The sequence below is a fragment of the Micropterus dolomieu genome, linkage group LG18, assembly GCF_021292245.1.
Source record: "Micropterus dolomieu isolate WLL.071019.BEF.003 ecotype Adirondacks linkage group LG18, ASM2129224v1, whole genome shotgun sequence".
Lineage (NCBI taxonomy): Eukaryota > Metazoa > Chordata > Actinopteri > Centrarchiformes > Centrarchidae > Micropterus > Micropterus dolomieu.
Window position 1 is genome coordinate 37475872 of NC_060167.1, and position 2677 is coordinate 37478548.

Here is a 2677-nt window from a genome sequence, read left to right on the forward strand (position 1 = left end):
CCCCCCCCCCCCCCCCCCCTCTTTTGTAGTTGTTTTTTAAATCTTTGCACTTGTGTATATGTTATTTCTTACAATGGTGGCCAAATGATCTGGATAATGATATACATTGCAAGGCATACATGAAAAACATAGGAAGTTGAATATAAAGAGAGACATAACCTTCCAGTCATTTTTTCAAGGAGCTTTAACATCCTTTGTCCAGTCAAAAAAGACTCACTGACTGATATTGCTAGTTCCCACACACAGGCCACCACTCTGAGTTACCGTTAATTACTTGTCAGACTCCTATAAGTGAATACTTTTTAAATTGTTGTATTGCACGTGTTTAGGACCTCTGCTGGATGCTTGAAGAAGATATCAGCTGCAACTGCCAAACTGTAAAAAACTAAAGACCAACCAACACTGGCTGTCCTGGTAGTCATTTTTGGCACTTGAACAATCACTCTCCTTCCTCTTCTGCAGCCTGCAAATTGTACTTCTAACACTGGCTGAGTAGTTTTTCCCTGTGTTCTCCAGGACTCGCAATTATTGATCAAATAAAAATCTGAAATGCCAGCAGGGAATACACACTCCAGCAGGCAGATTTATCAAAGGTTGGCTGTTAATGAAGTCACACCAGGCAGACAGAGTGAAAAAATGTCAAAGTGACATGCAGGTTTTCAACTAAAAGACTAGAAATCTGGTAAATTAATTGATGCCCTTGTGATTTGCTTTGATAATCATTTTAATGTCACCACAATCCTACTTTGGGAAATACTTACAGGACATTTACACCATACCTTTTAAAACAATCTATACTTTTTAATGTAAAAATGTCGTGCAGACTGAAAGCCAGTGTTCGTGATTCAATGGGTTTGATGAAAAGACCAAAAGACCTTGTCAGATCAGGACAGCCTCTGGCAGAGTTTCCTGTCTAGCGCTGGTGGACTGGTGAGACTGTTTTCAGCCTCCCAGTCACGGAATTTGGATGACTTTTCCTTTCTTCTGCAATCCTGTGATGGAGCATAGCACATAACACAAGAGTTAACTTGTGTGCCTTACCGCCTTGTGATTTTGTGTTTTGTGTGTTATTTCTGTGCTATGCTATATGTTTGCAAGTATGCATAAACTGCATATCTGTGTGTGTGTGTGTGTGTGTGTGTGTGTGTGTGTGTGTGTTATTATGTGTGTATGCTGGTAGCGTGAGCAGGAGTGTATGTTTTCAGTGCTTCCGTGACTTGCCAGGAAGCCCCCCTGCTGTGCTGCTGAGTGCCTCCCCTTCAGACACATTAAAATAAGATGAGTGTGTGTCTATGTGTGAGAGTGCAGCAGTGCATGTGTGTGTGAAGTAGAGAGGGAAGGAGATAGTAAGAGAATAGAGAGTTAAAGGAGAGATTAAAGGATTGCAAACACACACATCATGAAGCAATCTCTGTATGCGCAGTTACACTGCACACATGCAAACATGCCTTTTATCTGCACGTGTGTGTGTGTGTGTGTGTGTGTGTGTGCAGGAATGTGTGTGTTGGAGTCCCTGTGGGCCATTAAACTAAGATGAGTGCCATGCTGGATAGCAGAGAGGGAGAGATAGTAGAGGAAGAGGGAGGAGGAGGAGGAGATGTGTACATGGTGGGTAATTGGCTCTTAAGTGCAGCACGCGTCTTTACCCAAGAGCATCTCCTCTCCGCTCTTCTCATGGCTGCTGTTTGTTGGGCTGCAAACTCCGTCCACTTATCTCCTCAGCCAGCAATCACTCCACTGTTAAACACACACACTCTTTATCATTGACTTACATGTTTTCTTCTATTCTGTCTGGCTCTCCATTCTTACTCCTTACTCCCTCCTCCTCGTCTCAAATTTATTTGAATCTGTGTTTTTCACTTTGTTTATTAAAGGACCAATCATGCCGGAGTACCATGCACAGTCACTGAAAACAGTTGTGTGATGTCCACTGTGGCTCTGAAGGAGCTTTCCGAAGCTGAACAAAATACCCCACCCTACAGATTTATAATGGAAAGACTGCATATTGGGTATATGGAGTTAAAAGATGTGGTTGTTGCTGGAAGGCTCTAAAGTATAGACACTATTAGGTGGCATCATGGGAATTCTTTGGACCTCCACCCATACTAGGGACTTAACGTCAGCATCAGCTGTATCAATTCTAAAATGTAATGTAGAATTTGTTAATTAACCTAACGATTAATCCCCATATGCAAAATGTATATTTTTCCAGTAGCATGCAGATCATATCTGTTCAATGTCAGACTGTATATATGCTGCACATAGAAACACATAACTTATTGTCATACTGTAGTCATTATTTACAGCACCTATACTGCTGCCCACCATATGTGTATATTACACAGTAATAATCTGTATAAAAAAGCTATATGTTTAAGTTTACTTACATCTTGTTATCTTTCTGTAGCTGAATGTGTGTATTGTATCCCACTGTAAATTGAGAGCCACTGAGAACCAACATCAAATTCTACACACATGTAACCGTCAAATCGGTAAGATAGACGCTGTGCGCATTTACACACGAGCTACAGCAGCATAACTCCATATTTAAATCTCCCGACATGCCGACAGGATCAGTCAGAATCTAATTTTAATTCATGTTCTGTGTTCTTCTCCACATCCAAAAGGTCTCACGCACAGTCCAGGTTCATACAGAGAAACTGTTTGGAGTAAAGCA